Source organism: Danio rerio, chromosome 7 (genome assembly GCF_052040795.2).
Source record: "Danio rerio strain M-AB ecotype USA chromosome 7, GRCz13ab, whole genome shotgun sequence".
Classification (NCBI taxonomy): Eukaryota; Metazoa; Chordata; class Actinopteri; order Cypriniformes; family Danionidae; genus Danio; species Danio rerio.
The window spans coordinates 5,156,534-5,164,412 of NC_141027.1; the positions used below are offsets into that span (position 1 = coordinate 5,156,534).

Here is a 7,879-nt window from a genome sequence, read left to right on the forward strand (position 1 = left end):
AGACAAATGACAAAATAAATAAATGTTAAACGTTTATTGACTGCATGAAAAAAATAGTACTAAAATTTTATAAATAATTTTGTAGTGCACAAGAATATCAATATAAAAACAACAATAAAACAACACAATAAAGACACAGAAAGATTTAAACAAAATATCTAAAAATTACACACAAACACAGATGTTTTTTAAAACAACCCTGTTTTCCCCAATAGACTTGAATAAAAAATTTGTAAAAAACAGCTAAAATTTTATATAAACCTAAATATAGAAACCAATTTAAGATATAGCAAGAAACATCTTAAAAATACCAATGACAATCCGTAAAATATCCAAGTCAAACTTGTAAAAAGTACTGCAGAATTCTGAAGAAACATCTTGAAACATTTTTAATAAAACATTAAAATAATAATAAACAAACAACTCAAACTTATTTTTAAATAAACTTGAACAAAATCAATTGCACAAACATATACATTTCATATATACACACGTCTTGTGCAATTTTATATTTATAATTTTATTTGTATTACGTTTATTAAAAATGTATCAAGATGTTTCTTTCTTCAGAATTTGGCGCACACACATACCATACATATATATACACACACACACACACACACACACACACACACACACACACATATATATATATATATACATATATATATATATATATATATAAATGCAAATGAAAGAAACAAATTGTTCAAGTATCAGGGAACATCCTAATACACTTAAAATGTTGTTTAAAAAATAAAACAAAATAGTGATGTAGACATTTGACACATTAGCTTTCTCTTCTTTCTTCCTCCATCCCTGTCAGGGGCAAGTTGTAGCTACCTTGTAATGCATTTTTCCACTTCTTTATCAGTGGCGTGGTATGGACATTTGTCCTCACTCCATCTGTGATTAAAAGATAAACAGATAATTAGTAGTGAACAAGTACTAATGTAAAAAAAAAGAAAAAATTAGGAAAAAAGTAGGCTACATACGAAGCAAAAAAACTATCAAAAAAAACAAATAAACTTAAAACACTTTGAAATTAGCAAGAGCTTGAACTTACCAGTTTCTTCATTTGTTCGGGCTGCTCCTTTAGTTGATTTTCAAGCTTTTCCAAATCAAATTGGCCAAAGGAAGGTCAAATGTGTTTACATCTGGAATTTCATCACGTCTGTTTTGGTTTTGTGAGAATCAGGCCCAGCTGCTGCTTTATGACGTTGCATGATTTTAAAACTTCAGTCAGTCGTGCTAAAAAAGAAAAATAACAGATTAGTATAAATCAACCTGTAGCTTATTCTCATACAACTTCTGTAAATACAACAGTGGGTTAGACACTGCTGATATTCTCTAGTTGATCTTTACTTTCTAGCTGCATTAAACCTTAACAAATTTAGTGATGTCTTCAATTCTTACAAAGACATCACGAGATGCAATAAGTTCTGTCTTGATCTCAAACTGCACTAGAACAAAGACTGTAAATGTTCATAGGTGTACTGCAGGAGTGTCCAAACTCTGGCCGAGGGCCAGATGCAAAAAAACAAACGTTGTCGTGGGCCGAATTTTACATACATCACACAGACACGTGTGTGTGTGTGTGTGTATATATATATATATATATATACAGTTGAAGTCAGAATTGTTAGCCCCCCTAAATTATTAGCCACCGTTTATTTTTTCCCCAATTTCTGTTTAACAGAGAGTTAAACATTTTTTCCACACATTTTTAAACATATTAGTTTTAGTAACTCATTTCTAATAACTGATTTATTTTATCTTTGCCATGATGACAGTAAATAATATTTGACTAGATATTTTTAATACACTTCTATACAGCTTAAAGTGACATTTAAAGGCTTTACTAGGTTAATCAAGTTAACTAGTCAAGTTAAGGTAATTAGGCAAGTTATTTTATAACAATGGTTTGTTCTGAAGACTTAAGGGGCTAATAATTTTGACCTTAAAATGGTTCATAAAAAAATTTAAACCGCTTTTTATTCTAGCCGAAATAAAACAAGTCTTTCTCCAAAAGAAAAAATATTATCAGACATACTGTAAAAATGTTCTTGCTCTGTTAAACATAATTTGGGAAATATTTAAAAAAGAAGAAATCAATGAGGGGCTAATAATTCAGACTTCAACTGTGTGTAGACAGACAGACAGACAGACAGACAGATAGACAGATAGATAGATAGACAGACAGACAGACAGACAGATCATAACAAGAACTGCTGCTTAATTGAATGCATGTAATAGCGACACCCGGTGGTTATTTATTGAATTAAGTTCATTTTTGTATAGCGGGCCAGATTCTATTGATATTTATAAAAAGCCTCGCGGGCCGTAGTTTGGACACGCCTGGTGTACTGGAATGTACAGTATCTGTGCATCTTGATGGTGGTCTTAAGATTTCTGCCATAGTCATTGATGGTGATGGTACTTGTGATGCTGCCTTGATTTCTGAAATCTTCATACCTGCCTTTTATCCAGCCTCTTTGTTCCAAGTAATTTTTCTTCATCATGGTATAGATGTGTCTATACTGTCCCTTAATCAGATACATTTACAAAACAAAACATCACTTTAGTATAGTGCCAGGGCAAAACTCACAGGTCGTAATAGATCAATGACATAATGTTGACAGTATGTGTTTAAAATAATTGCAAACAAACCTGTTCTGTCTTTAGATGTATGACAGGCGATCATCATCCTCATCTGTCTGCCAGTCAGAAATCACAGTTGCGTGTGGATGTTTGAGTCAAGCTTCCTCATATGCATCTATAATAAAACATCACATTGTTGTTAACCTCCCGTAAAGAAAAGTTCAAACCCTGAAATACTATCAAAGTTAATTAATGCATATAATATCTATAGTGTAAATAATCAGTACACAGAAGGTTGCACAAGATTTATTCGGAGATTCATGCAGAGTGACAGCCTTATGAATCTGAGACATAGATTTGTAAGATGGCCAAGCACATGCATTATTCTGTACCCATGAAGATTAACCTACCATTGTGAAAAATGTTGATGATGATAGCCAATAACAATAAACCATTTCAGCGGTTTGTGAAGCAATTAGTAATGTAATGTCTGAAAAGTTCAATCTATGTTGAAAATGTATCAGCAGTTTACAGCTTATAATGGACTTTTAGCACACAACTATAACATGCCTGTTCACGTTCAAAAGAGTTTGCCACTGACTTCTTTAGTCGTGATGTGCTGCAAAATGATCTCACTAACCTTTGTTAAACAAGAACAATAAGACTTAACCAACAAATATTGTTACCCATTCATTTAAATCAGAATTTATCACTGTCAATAACAAAAAAAAACATCAAAATCTGCTTTAAGACGTTCAGTTTTACATTAACTGACCATTACAGCTTGAACAAAAGATATAATTGATTCACATAGGCTAACACATATGAATTAAAGTGCATAGTAATATATTTCTCTTAGATAATTTAAAGAGAATAGTAAACAGTCGAGTTTCGATCATTTTCGTGACTAACTGCATAAACAAGATAAACAATAATATTTTATTAATCCAAAACGATTAGTTTTTATTTACACATAATCACAGAATTAATACTGTTGGATAAGTATACGCCTGTACAATGATTTTTTCAACATCCACGGTACTTTATAATGTTAAATCAGGAAAAAAACACGTTTTGCCAAGTTAGTTAATGGATTCGTCTACAGAAACTTTCTTTAACGCAAAGTTAGCATACACACAAACTCGTTTAATGTTTCTTTAAAATAATTAAAATAGTTTTCAGTTACTACACACGTTACAATCTAACATTGTGTAAAAGGAAAAGGAACTTTCAGACGTGTTTGTAACTGTTAGCCTTAGCATACATTAGCTCCAGTCGTGTTTCTTAAAGCAAGATACATTTCGTATCAAACTGTTTTAAATTACTAAACGCTGTTACAACCAAACACCGTGGAAATGTTTTAAGCTCTAAATTCGCTAATTATACAGAACACAAGCAGTAAAAAGCTTACCTTTCTGACCGGACTCCACGTGAAATCATTGAAAAACCAAACTTTTTCTTCTTGTGATCTTCGTGCCATGGTGGTTGACCACCAGCTTTTTTGAGCATTACCGCCACCGTCTGGATTGGAGTTTGGATCAGGAGTTTAGTAACGCATGTGTTTATTATGAAACCAACTTCTGCTTTAAAAAAAAAAAACAGTCAGCACAGAAGCGTGCTATCTCAAAAATAAGCGAATTTTACATAGTTTTTCTCTAGATGACATGTATAATCTATTTATAAATAATATTGTTTTGTTTGCGTCTAAACATTGCGACCATCCACACTAAATATTCTTTTTTTTTTTTTTTTTTTTTGCTATCGTACCATGAATATTTTCTCAAATTATCATTAAACGTGGAGCTAACAGATTACTAGATAAAATAAGAACTTAATCGGTTGCCATCAGCCGAGTCCTTGCCAGAAGCGGCCAGGATATGGTTGACCGGAATCGGGCCAGTGCTTTACAGCCGCATCACAACCGCATGTGCGCGAGCGAGCTGCGGGCCGCACTCGGCCCGGATAACACTCGCCGATGCCGAGTCGGAGCCGGAGGCGCCGGGGGGCAGCCGAGCTCGGGCCGATTACTGCCTGCTATCTGGGATGTTAACATTTTCTTAAATCAAAAATATTAATTTATAATATTAACAATAAAGGCCATGTTTTATATAATTAAATAATTAAATAATTAAATTTATAATGTACAGTTTTTTTGTGTGCATTTCTTCAAAATAACCAACAACTCATGACATAAATAAGGACCATTTCATACACGTTGACTTGCTCACACAAGTGATTGTACCTTTCTTTAGGCCTTAAATGGCCCAAACATGGACCCTTTGACAGTTGGGAACATATTTGTACCTTTTTTACCCTTAAATGGTACATATAAGTATCTTAGGGTGCTACTTTGAACCATTGAGGGTACAACTTCACCATTTGTACCCCAAGTGTTCACAAATGTACCCCAACCGTACCCTTTTTTCTGACAGTGTAGAGGTGTGACATAAACGGCCTAATTAAAACCAAAACATTTAGCATGAACCCTTGTCGATTTTATTTCCTTTTCTATATTATGTTATCATAGCTTTAATTCATGCAAACCCACATTTTTGCATTTATTTATTTATTTTTTGTTCTTGTTATTTTAAATTTTCTTCTGTATGTTATCCTCCCTGTTGTACAAGTTTGACAATAAAAAAAAAAAAAAAAACATTTGAAGGATAAAAAAAGAAAAATTTTTGCATATTGTAATTACTCAAGAATATTCTGGAAAGATTTGCAATTGTTTATTAACACAAAATGAAGCATAAGATAGACATTTGTTTATTTGATGTGCTGTTTCAGTCTGATAATGAGAAATTGAACTGTAAAGGACAACATATCTTTAATTTACGTCATTAGGAAAATACCATATACACAATAAAAAGCAGGCTCTATGTAAGCTTATGCATTATATTTACATGTAAATCTTTCAGAACGATCACAAAAATAAAAAAGCACTAAAAACCTGCTCTGAAAACATTTAAATTCATGTAAATGTCTATTTTTATTTATTTATTTTGTCAGAAAACTATTTGAATATGTAATATCTCTTGTTCTTGAAGCATTGAATTAATAAAGTGAGGGAAAGAAATCTAAACATTTTGGGAAAATACCTTAGGTTTTATTAGAAGCAGAATTTATTATGAATGTGCTTTGCATATAGTTTTGGGCTTTGTTGAGATATGAACAGCGTAAACTGTTTCATGTGGTGAATTTGGTTTGGCTTTGTGCTAAATGTTACATTTATATTCAAACTCTAGACCTATGTTTGCTGTTTTTAATGAAATAATTTACGTTATCTAGTTGCAGTTCATTTACTAGACACTTAAAACATACATTTTTTGCTGCTTGTTCAAAATAGTTATTTTTAAAAAGATGAAACAAGTCAATTCTGGAGAATAATAGAGGGAAAATTCATTGTTTTATAGTCAATCCACTTAAATTTGTTACATTATTAAATCCATTTCATGTTAGCACAACATGAATGAATTGTGTGGAAGCATAGACTTTTTACAGTGCTTTTGACTTTGCTTTTTCAATATACCTCTCAAGCTCTATCAGGTCACACAGGAAGTGATTGTGTATAGACATTTTCAGATCTCTCCAATGATGTTCAATAGGATTTAGGTCTGGGCTCTGGCGGGGCCACTCGAGGACATTCACAGAGTTGTTATTTTATGTTCCCTCCACTTAAATTTGTTATGTTTACTTTTACTTTTTTAATTATGAATTTTATGGCACATTAAAGACAAAACAAGTCTATTTATTAACAGGGTCAACTTGAGCACACACAATAAATAAATACCACCAAAATGAAAAGGTTTTGTTTCGTGAAGTTAAATGATTTCTATTGGCACATCATGAATGAATTGGGCAGATATCTTTTTACAGTGGATTTAAGTTTGCATTTTTAATATTTTGAGTGCCTGCAGTGTTTGGTTGTTTCTCTTTTTACTTTCCTTTTATTTGTGTGTATTTACATCGTTAAGGATAATTATGCATATTTTATTTTGTATACTTAAGTATGCACTGTTTCTGAGCATTATAATAAATGAAAATAAGCAGAATACATCCTGTTTCTCTGATTGCAATGATCTAACATTTCCTTATTTCCCCAATTATACTACAATGCACCACAGTTTACGGCAGTAAAAACTAAAGTATACACTATTTATTATTAGTGTACTACTGAAAAACAATATTCAAAGAAGATTCATTGGATTTCTTTATTCCTTTTTTTTAAAGTTAAGTGTTTGCAAAGAATTTATTTAGGCTGAATTTAAACAAACTAATTAAGTTGAACATTACTACATTTAATGTGTTTGCAACAGTTTGGATGGATGGATGGACGGACAGAAAGACAGATAGATAGACACACATTTATGATACAAATTCGATAAAGGAATGACTAAAATATGTAAATTAATAAAAATACAGTATTAAATTGAGTATACTGAATTTAGACACAGTAAGAACAAAATAATTGTTTAACTATAAACACTATAGATCAGTCTGTTTCCTTATTGATACTAGGACAAATGACATTTGCACAAGTATATTGTTATTCAGGGTGAGATAAAGCTAGGCGATTCTTAAACTGTGTTCTTGATTATCAATAAAGTACAGAAAAGCTTTCGTTCCCTGACCGGGAATCGAACCCGGGCCGCGGCGGTGAGAGCGCCGAATCCTAACCACTAGACCACCAGGGAGAGGTGCCGAGGAGCCTCTCCGTATATCACATAGACCTCCTAAAATATCAATCTCTACTGACGTACCACGTTACTTTTTGAAAAAAAAAAAATAATAAAATAAAATAAATAAATAAATAATTCATTCAAATACTGGGCAAATACAGGGCATTACTTTCATTTGTTTTCGTAAACAGTAACTATGGAACACATTTAGTTACTATTTAAAAAAGTAACTAAAGATTAAAATACTCAGTTGAAATAGTTGAGTTAAAAATACTCCAGCATATAACCCAACTATAGATTATTAAAGCACCTTCCCAATTATGGGTTATTTTAACCCAGTGCATTGGGTTATTTTGATTATTATTTTTTTTTTCATACTGGTATCACTATTGTTACCATTACTAATAATACTATTAATGTTATAATTATGGCTGTGTAAATAAATCACATACAGTTTTAAAAAATACTTAAAATGCTTTATCTCCATTATATTTTAAATTCCAGGCACAGCGATTTTATCCAATTCATATAGATCGGCTTCAAAGCACATTTGTATCATCAATAATTGAGAGTGAAACAGACACAAAAAACAAGACACG

The 7,879-nt window shown here is 31.8% G+C and overlaps 1 long non-coding RNA gene and 1 other non-coding gene across 3 annotated transcripts; both read right to left on the reverse strand.

Annotated features, from left to right (window-relative positions):
* Window positions 1-19: 19 nt before the first annotated feature.
* LOC147842961 (uncharacterized) lies at window positions 20-4,092 on the reverse strand. Of its 2 annotated transcripts, none has more exons than XR_015495235.2 (5): window positions 4,013-4,092; window positions 2,671-2,776; window positions 2,480-2,546; window positions 1,067-1,251; window positions 20-906 (listed from the first exon to the last, which is right to left on the reverse strand). It is a non-coding gene; the product is annotated as an uncharacterized LOC147842961 (long non-coding RNA). The 2 variants fall into 2 exon arrangements; XR_015495234.2 differs by having other exon boundaries at window positions 2,476-2,546.
* Window positions 4,093-7,223: 3,131 nt separating this feature from the next.
* trnae-cuc (transfer RNA glutamic acid (anticodon CUC)) lies at window positions 7,224-7,295 on the reverse strand. The gene has a single exon. It is a non-coding gene; the product is annotated as a tRNA-Glu (tRNA).
* Between the last annotated feature and the right edge of the window lie 584 nt (window positions 7,296-7,879).